At 36.5% G+C, this 16,626-nt stretch overlaps 1 protein-coding gene across 1 annotated transcript in view; it reads right to left on the bottom strand.

Moving 5' to 3' along the window:
- CNTN1 (contactin 1) overlaps positions 1–16,626 on the bottom strand; it is a 209,660-nt gene that overhangs the window by 176,083 nt on the left and 16,951 nt on the right. The gene's annotated exons all lie outside the window — the stretch shown is intronic.

Genomic DNA, 16,626 nt, shown 5'->3' on the forward strand with positions numbered 1-16,626 from the left:
CAAGGAAATTACAAAATCAGAAGTCCCTGTGAATAGCAACACAACTAGTGTCAGCAACATAACTAGTGGTTCAAAACAGTAACTGGCACAGGACTAACAGTAGCCCAGCAGATAGGAAAGGTGGCAACAGTAAGATTACTCACAGTGAACAGGAACTGGCAATATCCCACATATGTGTTAGGCAGCTGGAAGTGCAATTCCTGTTCCTGCTCTGAGACAGGGCTTCTACCAGCACCCCCTATGAAGTGTTGACACTTCATAGGGAGTGGGGAAAGGAGAGGTGGCAGGGGAAGCTGGCAGCAGGTCAAGCAATGCTATGAAGGAGCTGTACAATTGCAATTTCTTCAAGGCAGTAAAAAACCTACATCTCTTTATTTTGGGAGAAACAGTTAGCCAGTTGTAAAAACAGTACTCAGGACACAAGCTGGTAAATAGTGCATGACCTGGAAAATAAAAACCGATCCAAACATACACAGAGGAGAAATGTAGCTCAGGTCTAGGCAGCCAGACCCCACAGAGCAACTCCTCAGCTGCGGGACATAATATTCAGCTATCAACCTGTCTCAGATAAAGAAGTTTTTGTGACAAATCCTGGGACAATTTCCAGCCAAAACTGAATACACCTAGTCCCAGGAAGACAGAGGACTACACACAAAGCAAGGACCTTCTGACTGCACTTAGTAAACTCATAGCAGACCAAAGCACCAGCTGTGGAAAGTGGCCCTGGCATAACACACAGGGACCAGCAGGACCACCTGGAACTACAGGCACAGGAGGACACAGAACAAGAGTACTCTAAACTCTGCAAACAAGCTCATCTCCAGCTATGGCCATTGCCAAAACAAGATGCCAGCTGTAGGTGGTAGATGTAGCTGACTCCCTCTAAACAGTTCAGGCAGATTCCATTGTTAGTATTTAAAATTTGGGAAACATAGCTCCATCCAAAATCCATACACTCCAAGGAGTAAAATGAGGGAACAGATGATGAACACTTTGCTGGATCTGCAATAAACACTTTGAGAAGCAGAAAAACAGAAAGAATTATAAAACCAGCAATGGAGTCAATACTGCAGAACAGCTGTCGAGGCAGCTTTGCAGATCTAGCTTCAGCTGCTTAGCAAGCGTAATGGCATCAGCTACACCTAATTCACATTTTAAAATACTGAGTGCCCACAGAACAAGTACCAGTGGGGGAATGGTATTCTACATAATACACTGGACATCAAGACAATTTCTTCAAGGAATTGCTCTCTCTTCAAGGAAGATCCCAAAAAAGATACTCTATTCTCAGTATTCTGACCCTTTAGCAAGTGACAGGAAGCAGTAAAACACAGTGTGGTTTCCTCAGCCTGATGAGAAAGCTCAATGAAACAAGCATGTATATTGCCACTGGCACAAACCTCCAGCTTCTCACTTACTGTAAATCTGCCTTTTTAATCTCTGTTTGATTCAAAGGCTTCCCAGGTGAGAGACCAAAGACAACAACTTCCCCTCTTCCCATGAGTGTAGTTTCCTCTCGAACTCTCAGTTCCATTCACACAGAAACACAACTAAGGACCTTAACTTCAGTGACCAAAAAAGTCATGTGTCAGCCCTGCCCCATAAACCCCATGCCACATTCCATTGTTGGTGCCCGAGTTTATCTATTCAAATCCATAAAAGGATTTGTTGATGCTTTCTGCATCAACAATTAAAGACTATATTCACCCTACTCCAAAGAGCCAAGGGGTAACCAGGAATGCCCAGGCAGCAGACTCATCACGCCCACATCTCCTGTCTTAGCAAGCAATCATACATGCAGGGTTGATCATCCCACAGAGAAGATGCCACCTTTTATTCCCGTTAGTGAATTTAACTTTCTCAATTTCATTCTGAAGTGCCTCTTAATGGTTTCCTTAAATTCACAGACTAGGCTAATTTTCATGACACCATGTGAGCGAGCAAATGTGTAGTAACAAATTTGGCTGTACATAATCTATTTGCTGAGGAGAAACATCATTGTACCAAGCCCTTGTACCACTAAAAAAATAGTAATTTGTTTGCTTCATTTAGTAATATTTAAAATTCATTCAATTGATCATATATTAAAAAACATTGACTAATTTTCTTAGCAATTGATTAATTACAAGGATGTTTCAATGTGATTGAGTACACAATCTCTGCAGCAACTGTCATACTTTAAAAACAGCAATGGAGTATGTTTCCCTAACCACCAGCTGGAAGTTTAATTAGTTAAATGGTAAGTTTTAGCACTTACTTTCAGAAGAGATAAGATAAATATGAATTATTTCTTTCCAGTAATGTGCATAATGTGCATGCCACTCAAAAAGACAGTGAACACAATCTGGGAAAGTTTGCATCCTTTTCCTATCCCTTACCAATCCCTGAGGCACATACTAAATATAACCAGGGTTAATTTTTTTTAAACTATTTATTTTTCAATTTATTATGACTTCATACTTGGTGACGCCATATTTTAAAATTATACTAGGCTGGTTTTAGACAGTAATTAGCTCTATATAAAACCCAACAGCCTTATTGATCATAAAGTAATGACATTATCCCTTCAGAGCACAAACTGAATTGAAGCTACCTAATAAATTCTTTGAGCAAAGACAACACATATCAGAGAGAACATTATTCTACCATTAATTTTTATTATATGACCAAAAGTAGATCACAGCAGCTCATGAGCAAAAAGAGCAAAACCAGATGCTCTAATTGTTAGTACAGTGTTTTAGCTTCTGTTAGTAAACAGAAATGCTAACAGGTTTTTAAGTCTTTATTCTGTACATGTGTACATAATATTTAATCTGAAGTAACTGACACTTATCTTGGTAAAATGGGAGCCTTTTGTTCATTCTACCCAAGAAACTGCTGATGAGGAAAAATGTATTACTCTGTTATAACAAACTTTTTACAGCGTTGTACATTATTTTTTTTAACTCCTACTCTTGAACAATTTTAACAGATAGCACACAATGTTTACTTTCTTAGCCAAATAAACCCTCAACCATTGCTATTTGACTTATTTTATTTCAGATTTTGGGAGGAAAACTCAAAAAAGCACAGAAGGAAAAAAATTAGAAAATATTTCCACAAAAATAACATTTTTACTTTTCTCTTTTCATAGCAAAACACTACTATATATCAATCAAAATTCAATTGAATTTTCAAAGAACTTTAAATTCTGTGAACTAACAGTTTATTTTAAAAGTGGCTCTTCATTCTCCTGAAACTATGGATCATCAGTGTTGTAAGACTAGAATTTACATGCTAATAAAATCACATAAAAATATCCAGATAAAAAGCAGACTGCAAGAGTTCTGAAAAGACTCAATGTTTCACAGCTATTTCGTCTTATTTTTTCCCTCTAAAATGCCAGTTAATTTGCTGACAAAGTATTTCTAATAAAGCAGTATTTTCATGCACACAGTATTTTTTGTAATATGTGAGCATGCTTATGTACTTACATTACTGCCTTCTCAGTACAATTTCAAAGCACTCCATAAATAAATAGTTTCAACCTCTCACATGAAAAGTTTTGTGCTATGTAAAAAATTACTAAAAGATTTTATCATCAGGTGATCTCTGATCACCTTATACTTGAAATGAAAAAAAAAAAAAAGAGTACATCCAAAATGGTAACTTCAGTACAAGTACAGCAGCCTTTTATATACACAGAAAAGCAGTAAGGAAATGTTTTACCAGGTCACACAGAAAAAATTCCAATCATCTTTCTTAGTCAAATCACGTTTTAAACCTCAATAACCACACAATGTAAAAGAAAGCCAGCCAGCAAAGATTGGTAGAGTGCAAGTACTTCTTACTGCTAACACCACTAGTCATATGTCCTTTTGCATTAAGTGAAATCTTCAATCAAAAAAACAGAGAAGGAAAGGCAGTGAGAAGAGATGGACAGCAGTGAAGCTGCTGACTGTGGTGGAAGAACACTCCAGACTCCCAACACCCAGATCTCCCAAACTGACTTGGTGAATAGTCCTGAAATAGCACAGCAAGGTAATTGGAAACACCATGCAAAGTAGGCTAAAAATCAAAGATTTAGCACACTCAAGCCTAAAGACCAAAAGCTGCACTTTCCTGCAGAGCTCCCTGCACAGTGAGCCACAGGCAGCAAGGTTGGCTGTGCGGGCAGGAGCCGCCCTTCGCACTGCGCTGCTCTGAACCACAGGCTGCACAGCACAGCAACGCGGCCTCTTCAACATGGAACAGAGCCATCACTGGCACCGGCAGCTCATCATTTACAAACATGTGACTAACATGAACATAGTGGGATCTTTGTTCTCCTTCTGAAGCAATTATCAAAGAAGATTCAATGTGGAAAACTGACATAAAGGCATGTGCAAGCAGGAAACTTCACGGGATTTATCTGAACACAGGCTTCAAAGACTAGAGTTTCTCATGTAAGGACTTAATATTTAAAAACAAAATAAAGTTCAAACTGCTTCATTTTTCTGAATTCACAGAATGATAACGAACTTGCTTTGAAAGGTTTAAACTGTTACTTGACTTTTATAATAATACCTATATAGGAAAACTGTGACTGCACACTTAGACCATTATGAGGTTAAGTATTTCAGGAAGAAAATTTTAAAACTGGCTTTTATTTGGAAAATCAGTTTAAAATTTGAAATTAAAATACCAGCAGAAGCTGATTTATGACATCACAGTATCAAAATATTAAATCACTCTGCTGCTTCACTAATTTCCAATGCTTACCTACAAAGTATACTTGCTTTGTATACCATGTGTAGCTCAGCTCTTTATTTTAGAAGTCAGAGTACTTCAGTGGTCTGATGAAAGCTGTTCTTCACACATCCAGAAGCAGAAGAGAGAATCCCAATGAAGATCTCCTCCTCCAGCCTTCGGAGTGTGGAACATGAGATAGTTACACCACTGCCCACAGAAAGAGCTCTACAATTGACCTGCTAAGATCGTTCTTGTGTGTGATGAAAGGTGAACCCAGGTTTGCCACATTTACCTGCTGATCTGGATTAAAAGTCTCAAGAGTTGATCAAAAAGTAGTACCAGGCTACACAGATTGACATATATTCTGGAGTGCTTATCAAATAAGTAAGCTGCCCTAAAAGAGGACCAACATTAATAATAAAACAAAAAGGAGTGGGAAATATAATCTCTTCTGAGATATTTTCTGTCCCTTATGCTCTCAGCAATTTCTAAAAATATTTCTGCCAACATATTGTTTTGCGTCAAATAAAAACTGAAGACATCTGAGGTTATGATCTTTGGTTTTTATGCCTCATTGTTATAAAATTAGCCTCAGATTCATTTTTGCAGAATAGAAACAGTTTTAAATATTAAACATAAAGAGTGCATCTAATACTTGGACCTGCAGAACATTTCACATCCTGTTTGTGCCCTAGGAATTGAATTTTACTATTTTCAAAAGAATTAACATAATTTTGACTGGGGAAAAAAAAAAGACAGCCTACATCAAATTTTCAATGCTGAAACATATCTGGTATACAAGATCGGTATGCACAAATATCTAGTCTATTTGTGTTTCCTTTCAGCACACCATTTCAGAGACATTTTTTCAAATAGCCACAATTTTAATATCTGTTCTTCATTCAATGAAAATTCATATTGAATTGTTCCTGAATGTTCAGAGTGTATTAAACATATTTCTTTTTCTAGTTCATTTTTGTGTACTTACAATTGTAAATTTCATTGTACTGCAGCAGACATTTTAAAAAAATAAAGGGGTTGGTTGGTTGGGGTTTTTTTTAGTGAGATGGGAGAAAAAATGGAGCAATTCTTTTTTGAGTGAAAATCCACTTCCAGAACTAAGAGCACAACCAAATCCATCCAAAAGCTCCTTCAAGACAGGCATAGTTATGGAATGGTCTTTCAGATATGTACAGATGCACTCAAACATCAGCAAAAGCGTGTTTTCAGCTTTCCAGGCATACCTGCTTCAGGCCTCACCTAGCATTGCAGAACTGTCACTCCACAGGAATTTCAGCACACTTTCAGTCCGATAAACTGTCTGGATAAGCTGAATTCTTTCAGTAATGCACTGGACTATTTAAGCATATTTATCACCTCCTATCACCAACTTATTTCCTTCAGAACCCCTCTTCCAGAGAAAGGTGTTTCCTATTCAGTTTCTTGTGCTAAATCACACTCTGGCATAATCCCTCTCCCTTCCATGGTGAGTGAGAAGTGAAGAGTATTACCCAGCCCACTTTGATGGCAAACCTGGGCTAAACTTGGGAAATGCATATTGTTATTAGGCATCACCAGATTGGGTAGTTCCAGAGAGATTATTGCAAAACAGATTGGTGAAAAAAAGGCTTGAATTCTTCTGACCTAGTCTTTCATTTTTTTTTAAATACATGGGTCACAGGCACTTATATTCACATCGCGTTCAGAGAAGTGAAAAATATGTCTACTCCTCCTGAGTGATTAACTCGGACATAAATATCTACCTTATAGATGCCTCAACTGGGTTAGGTAAGTATCAGCAAATTATTTAAGGAAGCATTTTGAGGGATCATGAAAACATTCCAGATTTCCCCACACTTCCCAAAGCCTGAAGACAGAACTGCAGAGAAGCAGGGCTGCCACAAGCAACAGAAAGACAGCAGCGATGGCTCCATACTGTGGACACTGTCCAGATTTTCTCAGCTTCTACCTAAAAGAAAATTCTTTGCATTTGCGACTCAGCTGACACAACTCTTTTGCCTTTAAGAGGAAAATAAAATCATCTGAGGAAACTAATTATGGAAAGGAATCTGTGTATAACTATGGAAGTAATCTTTCCTCACTTCCCCCGTTGTGAAAAATACTTCACAACATTTCCAAGGAGTTAACACAATTTGTTTCCAACCTGTTTATGGAATATCATTCTCAAGAGATCGAATTTAATGAACAAGGGTATGTCTAAAAGGAAAGGGAATACAGATCTGAAGGTACTTGACTGAAACTCTCAAGCAATCAAGCATATGAAAATATTTAATAGGCATGAAAAGCAGGAGATAAATGAACACTGGAGAAGGCATTTTTAATCAGTCAAGTAAATTCATAACTGCAACATAGGAGTAACTTGATTGGAATTCATGTAGCTTAGTAATTTTTACACTATAAAGGCTTTTCCTTGCTTATTAGATTACTGAATTAGGTGGTTGAAGTCTAAAGCACTCTAATGTTCTTCCAAGAACTTGGGTGAAATTCATTAATTCATCTGATTTTATTTTGAAAACTTCTCATGAGCTGCTACAATTCATTGTTAATTGTAACATTACACCAAGAACAACACTAAATAATATGGGTTAGAGGCTTTGTCTGGCTACTCTGAAAGAATCTACTTTTATTCTGGTATTTGCTGTGTCACACAAATGGTACTATGCTGAGGATGTTGCATACTCTGTCACTGTTTAACTACTGGAAAATTTCCAATAGAAAGAAAATTGAGAAATTGTTTTAATGAAGTGGTTTCCTGAACAATCTTGGATGAAAAGTCTCTCTCCATACAACTTTTGAGCTGTACATCTATGTCACTCTTCACTTCATCTCTATACTTCTGTAGTCCCTATCTAAGGATCTTAGAGCTTTTGCCAATATTTATTACACTTCATGGCAATCTTATATGGAAAGAAACTGATCGCATCACTTTATGACAAACAAGCCATGAAAATGTTGTTAAGTAAGACAACATTATCATGGATTTGAAACTACTTCACTTAAAAAAAAATAGGCTGTTAGTTATTAGGTTTGTTTTCATATACTATAGATTAAATTAATTACATAGATTACATTAAATGTTTTACATGCACTTTATGCTTCTGAGAAATTAGTTTTTCCAAAACTGGTTTTCTGTTTGGACCAACATTATCACAAATCCAAGTTTAGTTCTTTTGTCTGTATGTCTCAGCTACAAAGCAACATACTACTACTGTAATTTTCTTTGCCAATAAGCTCCCATGTTATATAATGAAAAGCCATATATGCCAGAGAGAGGGATTGATACACAACATAGTTAACACTTAAGGATACTAATCATACTTTTAGCTTTCTATAACAGCAAAATTAAGCAAAGACAGGACCACTAGGACATGCACTAGAAAAAGACTCTATGACCAAAATAGCCATAGTAACAGTTTAGTATATGCATGTATAATACATATCACCAACCACCAACAGTAATTCTTGCATCAAGGCCTCATAACTTCTGAAAACACTAACACACAGCTTTTATGAAATAGTCCATCTTGGTTAAGGTAATCTAAGAGTAAATAACCCTTCTCTTTTAAAAAAATCCCTTTTACTGTACTTTACTGGTGTTTCTTGCATTTTCAAATTCGAGCTTTACAGCCCTGCTGCATTTTGTCAAATAAAAGGGCTCTCTAACAGTAGCTTTCTCTTCCCAGTGCAGGTACTCACAATCTTTGATCAAGTCAACTCTGAACTCCTCTCTATAAACCAAACAAATTGAGCTCAAGTCAGTCACTACAAGGTGTTTTTGCTAGACCACAAAGTATTTTTATATGAGCTATATGCCTTCAGATCTTTCACAGTAATGAAAAAATTTCTTTTGCTTTGGAATATATGTGCAAGAATTAAACAAAGCACTAACATAACTTCTTAATAAAATTAGCATTTATTATTTCATATGATTGATAAATTAATTTGGAGACTTCTCATACGGCTATATAGACTTTCACATATTTGTAGAGAGAGCTGGACTTGATGATCCTTGTGGTTCCCTTCCAACTCAGAATATTCTGTGATTCTGTGGAGCTAAAAGGTCTCCTTTTTCTAATCCATGATTTTACATGTTCACATGAACATACTCCTGTACATGTACACAATTTTGTGTTAACTGTGCTGATTCAATTACTTACGTTTCACAATAACTTTAGGATTACTGCTATTAAAGTAATAGTAACATTTCAACACAACATATCGTATTTCCTCTCTGTTACGGAAATCCTAAGGCTCTTTCATTTAATGGATTTATGGAGTATTAAATGCAATTAATGAAGCTTTGTTTAGTTGAAGGAAACAACAATTTCATAGAATTAGCAAACTTCAAATTGTATTCAATCAAGAAAAGCATTAGTCATACTCATCTACCTGTATTTTATAATTTTCTAATGTTTTTTCTCATGTGATAGAATTCCTGCTTCATCATTCATTTCCAAGAAACATGAATTACACTTTTGTGTGTGCATTAAGTCATCATAATATTTAGTTTATAATGTTGCTTTATTACTAAGCACTTAGCTGCATACTTGTATGGAACCAAAATTAAATCATTTTTGCAGCTGTCAATGTGCCACACATTTCTACAGTACCAGATAAATCCATAATCACGCTGCTGATTGTCAGCAAAACTACAATGGACAGTTTTATTACTACTGGCAAACAAATGTCACAGAGTCCTCTGAGAGCCATGCTGTGCCATGACTGCTGCAGGCAGCACACTGGAAAATCCTATCTCTGGAAGGATTAACCACTACTCCCCTGCCAGTAAAGACTGAAGGCCACATAAAAAATGAGATAATTGACAATTAAAGTGTTGGGAGATTGTAAGTGGTTCAGTCATTATTTGGCTTGATCCAGTTCTGAAAGAAATAACTGAAAGAGTCCCCCTGATGATGCAGACTGTAAGTAACACTACTAAAATAAATTCCATTCAAGTATAGGCTTGAAGTTGTCTTCTATATTTTACACATTTAGAACTACTAAGAAAAGCAAACTGCTGCCACTTATAAGTTTCATTTTTAGCACATATCCCTCTGAAATACTTAATTAGGTAATCTAATGTTCCACTTTACTACGACATTTAGCTCTGCAGGAACACCAATAAATGGTACACAAATTAAACACATAGCAAGGCTAAGGTTTTTTATGACACCTCTTCCCAATTCAGAAGGCAAAATAAACATCAACCAGTTCACAAAATAATCAAATATGGACATAAAGCAGGGTATCTAGTACAATTAGTGATGAAATTAACAGGAACTAATACACTAAGAACATCCATCATTGCTGCCTGTGTTGTTTTTTATCCTCTTTGCATTTCCTAACCTTTTTCATTCTTCATCCATTATCTGTTGTGAGCAAATGGCTTATTTTAAGGACCTTGAGGGATTCTCCATGAGCACACCTAGTCTTTCACATGTTTTAAATTATAGTGCTTTCACTAAAATAAGTGTTAGATTCTAGAACAATTTCCCCAAGACCAAAAATGCATTTTTTTTCTTTAGTATCAGTTACATTAGGCCTTTCTGAGTAGTTTTTGCTCAAACATATGCTTCAAGGTCATTGCCTTAGAATATCATTTTACCTTAAAAAAGTGTGAAAGTTAGTGTGACCTACTTTATGATACTCGTAGGCTGACACTGCTTTCAAATGAACATCTAATTTGTACAATTCACAACACAGGTGAACAGTTTAATGGGATATGGGAATTATTCACCCTGAACTGAATGGGAAAAAAAGAATAAAATCACTCCACATATACACGATGGAGAGGTGTCTGTTAGTGGGTGAGGCTTGCATGAAGTAACAACAAAGCCCAGAACCTTGTTATCCAAAAACGTTCATTTGTAGCTTCCCCGTAATTTTTCTTAGGCAAAATTCTGACGACTTAACAGTACTTGTCTCTTCATTAATACTAGAGACCTCCACCAAGACCTCTGTGTGCCTTTGTCCCAGTTACTGCAGTTACTATGCTGGAGATTAAGACAAAACAGAAGTGTTAGTTCATGGCAAAACCAGTGCCAATCTGCTTTGGCTAAAAGACATTCTTTTATAACAAACTAATGTTTTAATGTTATGGTACCATTTCTAACTTTTTACATTATCTGGGCAAAATTATAATTGCAACCTATTTACTTGTTGACTGTAACATCAGTGTGGTAGCATGGAAGAAATTGTTGGTTAATTGTTCAAGAATTTTTTCAGAAGCACAGGCATGTTTTGCAGCTATTGTTGAGCCCCATTCTCCTAGACTGTCTCCTTAGCAATTAACCCAATTAAGTGAATTTAAACTTAGGTCATGCAGGTTTATGAGTGCTAACAGTAATGTTTCTGACAGTAGAAAAGGCACCTGTTGTTATGCACTATATTGTCCTGAGTTTCCATGGGATTGAGTTTGTATTGAATTTTTTTCCCAAAACAAGGATGACAACTTCCTAAATCAAAAGGATCACCACCTGTAGTTCTCTAGGAGCCATACATAGTAAGCAGAATGACTAACAGACTTTGAAATAACTAACTGAATTACTGAGTTAGAGAATTGAGGGAAGGGGGCGGTGGGGGCATGGAGGGAAGAACAAGAAATTGAAGTGGAATTAAACTACTAAGAGCAACCCTATTTTATCCACAAACAAATCTTATGACCAGCATGTGTTCAGTGAATTACACTCCACTTGAGCTGGAGAATATTAAGGATGCTTGATGCAGTCTCTCAGACTCTGCTGAAAATAAGAGATGTGGTCCATACAGATCAGAAGGTGGCCATCCCTTTTTCCTCATAGCTGGATGTGCCATTTTGCCCTCATTACAAATGCAGAGTGTATGCTTGGCTAACAAACACACTGAATCTACATACTGAAAGTGACGTGATCAGTATAGTTAGATCTACTATGCTACCCTGTTCATCCTTGGATAGGGTGTCTTAAATCAACTATCACATCGTGTTTTCATGAAGGACTGCTCTTGAAGTGATTCCTTGTATGCACTGCAGTTCTCCTGGTGTTGGAACTCTACTACTCATCTCAAGTTTTCGACATGATTATTTGTGTGATATGGATTTGAGTTTGTCACATGCTTTGAGACCACAAGCCTATTATTTGCCACGAGCTTCTAAATCACTTCAGCAGTGTCACTGAGTAATTAAAGAGGTGGTTAGGTCAGAAGCACAAGTACAACTCAGAAACTTTCTTTCTCAAAACCATTTCTTCCTCTTGAATCAGAAAACAAGTTCTCCTATTCACAGGAAGATCTGCCTTGGGAAAGATTAACTGCTAGTGTCATCTGTCAATCCACAGTGAGTCACTACAACTTTCTTCAGCTTCAGAAAAAACTCCCAAAGAAAAATGTGATTAGCAGGTTGTTGGCACAGATGAATCCACAGTAACCCAGGCTCAGGCATTTTGTCTGGAAATAGAGAAAATATTTCTCTGTCTCAGCCATTAACTTGAAGCAATCACAGATGGCCTATTATATTACATACACATTTATAAGCCAACAAACCCAAAGAAAAGCCTTCTGTAGAATAATATAGAGCCTAGTTACCAATAGAAGTTTTTCCGACTGAAAGAAGAGAAAATTAAACATACTGTTCTGAGGGATGGGAAAAAAAATAGTGACAAAATCAGATTTTAAAGACCTTCATAAACATGTCACTTCTGCTAAATATCTGGCCAATGCATGCAATACTTGGAATTTTTTAAAATTTTGTATGGTCTTCAAGTTAATCTGTATTATACAGCTGTGTCTACTCTAGAAATTAAAGATGCTCTGAACAATATTATGTGGCATAGAGTTCCACTGCCATATTCACACTACTGCAACCTTATACAACAGAGACAAGCAGACACAAACTCTCTCTCCTGGGAAATGGTTTGGGACCACATTAATTCCTGAACTGTGCTCAGGATTTTTTCTGCATGTCCCAGCAAGAAACCCTTCTAACAAGTTAGCAGGAAAAGCAAGCTGAACATAACTCTCTTGACTAACATAGTACAGCTACAAATCAAGTGTTCCTAAGATTATTTCCAGCAAGAGGTACAAAGACTGAATATTGCTTCTACATATTTACACATTAGGCAGAACCAGTATTCCAAAAATCCTGCAGTTAACAGTTTGTGATTCTAACTGAACATTGATAGCACCTTGAGTCTAAGTGGCTAGATGCTATTTGTGAAACTTACTTTTTTCTTCCATTTAAAAACTCATATTTTTCTTTGGCCTCAGACTTTTGTCTAATCTCATTGATAATATTCAAATGCTCATCTTTTTGTGTTCATTAGAGGAGCTGCACACACAATTTCAGATTTGCAGCAAGTCTAACCATACAGAATTTAAGATGTTCTTCTTTACCTATAAAGCCCATAAAATTTTGGAAGTTGTCTCAATGTGGTCTCAGTGCATTGACACTGACTTTGTTTGGCATCCACCTTGCCTCAGTAGAGTCACCACACTTGAAAATGGAGATGCTCTGGGTCACAGTGCTGAGGTTGCCTTAAAGCCAGACAGCATCTGAAACAATAAGCATGCAATTTTTATACAACATGCATACATGAATACACACATATGAGTGGCAACATGAATTCTTAGCTCATATGAAAAAGCAGCTAACATTTGAATTACTGACTACAATGTCATTACAAATAATGAATGTTGTCAGCTAAGAACTATATCTCTGTAGTTCATATCCAGATGTATAGAGATATCTAGAGATATATCTACACATCTGGACTCCCACACTGAAGTCATTGTGCTCTGTGTACACTCCATTGCCACATATTGTTCTCAAGATAAAAAGGAGCTTGTTGTCTGGCCCAGATCACCTTCTCTGTAAACATTAACTTCCATCCACAGTCACATTGTTACAAGAGAATAAATTTCTAATTAAAATATGTCACTTCAAACACAACAGACAGTCCTTTTGGTCTTTCCACAGTAAAAACCAAAACCAGGAAGAATATTAGAACTAATAAGGATAACAGGACTTCAGATATGTTTGCAGTTACCAGCAAAGCAAAATAAACTAATATCTTGATATGATTCTTGAAGTAATTTCTTTCAACTTTAACCAAACTTATGCATCAAACCATGAAGACTCACTCACTAGGCTCTTGTTGGAGAGGGGTGCACAAGCCAAGAGCTAGCATGGCCAATGGAAACACTGCAATCTTCAGTAAATCCAGACAGCACTTAAATAAATAAATCCAATTATAAAGCAAAATTTAGATATGAAAAATAAGAATAGAGGTGATCTTTTTTATGCATTTTTTTTCTTTCAGGATAAGAGTACCTTTACACTGCTATTGAACAAAGTGAAAATTCCTCCATCAGAATGAAATAAAAATATAATGTTAAAATCTTGTTCCACACAGAAATTGATCAGACTAAAATTACCTTTAGAAGGTTACATTTCATGTTAGTGGCTCCACAGAAATAAGGATATTTAAAAGATCAGTAACTATGCTGCTAGTGGTCATGAAGTTACATGGCATTTGAAAAAAATTAAATTTGGTGTAATTAAAAATTGATATTGTTGCTACTTTTATTAAAGATAAACCAGTAGACATTAAGTCAAATTTAACATGACATTTAAAAACAAAAATTAATTCTCTCTTGGATAGAAGAATTTGACATTCCAACATGGCACAGTGACTCATCTACCTGACCAGAATGCATTGGAATAATTTGCCTCCAGTAATAACAAGCAGCATACTGAGGCAATTATGATCAATTTGTCTGTAACTCCTGCCTTACAATCCTCTGGAATATTCTTGAGGAATGTTTTTTACCAGGAATGTCACAGGGGCAATGACAGGGAAAAAAGTAGTGATATCCCCTGAATATTAGTACAGTATTTGAAGCATTGATTGTATTAAATTAAACTACAAAATGCACCTTATACAATAACAACAGAAAAACAATGCTGTCTACTAAATTCATGACCAGCCAGCAGGAGTAACATCAAACCATTTATTTAAATAGATAGCTGTTTTTCTGCATTAAAGGTTCGGCCCAAATCTAAGCAATAATGGAGCCTAAAGCACTAATGGTTAGAGAACCAATGTTTCTCCTAAATGATAAGGCAGAGAAGGCTGCAGAACATTTACATGTAGCTGAGATATTAATCCATATAATCATGCAGTTCTCTGTTTCCATGGCAACCATTAGAGAAGAGTTTTCACCCTGAAGGACTTTTTCTTTCATGGTGCTACTGGAAAGCTGCCATTGGAACAGTGTTGGTTATCTGTTGCTCACAGCACAGGAAATTCAAGGATGTGTACACTCTAACCTTAAGAGAGGCTGAGTCCACTGAGACCAGAGGGGAAAAGTCAGGCAAATCCACATAGCCTGGTATCTAACTTTGCATCCCCTTTCACTCAATTTCCTCCCAAAACCCCGCAACTGGAAATAGGTGCACACAAGTTAAGATTCATTTCACCTGAATGAGATCATCATAATGAAAGGGAAACAAATTTGAAAGAATAGAAGCAATTCCATGTAAGAAACACTTGGCATCACGTAGGAGCAGAGTCCAGCCCCTCCTCCAGATGTAGTTGGTGTTGCTCTGGCAGCCTGGCCACCCTGCTTGGGTGCCTCTTCCCTGCAGTCCAGCCAGCCAGCCTGCATACAGAGGGAACAGCTGGAGCCAAGGCATAAAGTTTACATACCACAAATCAGGAATGAACCAAACAGCATGCTGTGCTGACATAGGATATTTATTAAAACCAAAACACAACCATTTTTATAAGGACATGCTTTATGGTGCATTTGAAGGAGTTGAGACTTCCACAAATATTAAAGAACTCTACTTTGAAGATTAAAAACTTCCATTTAATGTTAGATTAAAGCAGCTTTCCAGGAATATACCCTATGCTCTCCTATAGCAAAATGTAGATCCCACAGGCATCTTCCTTAAGAACAAAGCCCCTGGAGTGCCCTCTCCTGAAACACCTCCCAGATTTCATCTCATCTCTTGAAAGCTTTCTCTTGGCCTCCCATAGCCTGAATTACCAACAGGGCAAGAGGTAGGTCCAAGCTATTTATTGGTGCCTTAGAGCAGATCAAAAAAGACAGGTGGAATATCAGGTTAAAAGCTTCCTGAAGAAAACATGGAAAAACTGATTCATCAAATACTCTTCAAGAAAGGTCAGAAAATAGGGCTATATTTTAAATCTAATTGTGGCAGTTGTCTGTGGCAGAACAGCATTTAACAAACGACTGCAGAGTCTGCACTCTTTTATTTTTTGAGGCAGATCAACAGCTTACATTATGAAACAGAAATCATATAACTACAAATCATAAATACTCTTAGACTGAAGAGGAAATTAAAATGTCAGTAACATGAGATTTTACCCCATAATCCAATTTTTTATTTTTTTCAAAAAGCAAATTATATTAAGGGATCATTTTCCCCAACTATTCAAAACAGCAGGTCAGTTCAAAGCAGAGCATGCTATCATACTGACATGCTCAGAGTTTTATTAGAAAGCACGTGTATTTTTAACTCTTGCCATTTATGTCTGATAAAAATACCAAATTTCTGTCCATTTGTCTGCTGTAACCAGTCACTAATACTGCAATATATGAATTCTAGTAACTGAAATAACTTCTAGCTTAAAAGCATGACAAAATAATACTTACATAACAAGCATAACTCAGATACACATATGCAAAAAATATAAATTAAGAAAACCAACAACAAGAATACAAACCCACTTTCTTATGGTTCAGAACACAGGAGTTAAGTTATCTGTGTTTGCTTGCTCTCTCTGCTGGAATACAGGATAAGAAGTATGCAGAAGTCTTTTTAAAAACAAACAAACACCACAACAAAAAAAAAAACTATAAACCCCAATGAAACAAAAACAAACAAATCTCCAA

Source organism: Camarhynchus parvulus, chromosome 1A (assembly GCF_901933205.1).
Source record: "Camarhynchus parvulus chromosome 1A, STF_HiC, whole genome shotgun sequence".
Taxonomy (NCBI): domain Eukaryota; kingdom Metazoa; phylum Chordata; class Aves; order Passeriformes; family Thraupidae; genus Camarhynchus; species Camarhynchus parvulus.